Genomic DNA, 465 nt, shown 5'->3' with positions numbered 1-465 from the left:
GCCCGGCCGCCCATCTTCTGGGAAGTGAGGAGCGCCTCTGCCCGGCCACCCATCGTCTGGGAAGTGAGGAGCGCCTCTGCCCGACCGCCCCGTCTGGGAAGTGAGGAGCACCTCTGCCCGGCCACCCATCGTCTGGGAAGTGAGGAGCCCCTCTGCCCGGCCGCCCATCTTCTGGGAAGTGAGGAGCGCCTCTGCCCGGCCACCCATCGTCTGGGAAGTGAGGAGCGCCTCTGCCCGGCCACCTATCGTCTGGGAAGAAGTGAGGAGCGTCTCTGCCTGGCCACCCCATCTGGGAAGTGAGGAGCGCCTCTGCCCGGCCGCTCCGTCTCGGAGGTCTACCACGGAGGCCAGAAACAATGTGGGGGCTGGACGTGGTGGCTCACGCCTGTGGTCCCGGCACTCTGGGGGGCGAGGCGGGTTGATCACTTCGGGCTAGGAGTTCGAGACCAGTCTGGCCAACATGGC

Source organism: Hylobates moloch, unplaced genomic scaffold (assembly GCF_009828535.3).
Source record: "Hylobates moloch isolate HMO894 unplaced genomic scaffold, HMol_V3 SCAFFOLD_16, whole genome shotgun sequence".
In the NCBI taxonomy this organism is placed as follows: domain Eukaryota; kingdom Metazoa; phylum Chordata; class Mammalia; order Primates; family Hylobatidae; genus Hylobates; species Hylobates moloch.
The sequence above is the reverse complement of the archived record's forward strand: the minus strand, read 5'-3'. Positions refer to the sequence as shown.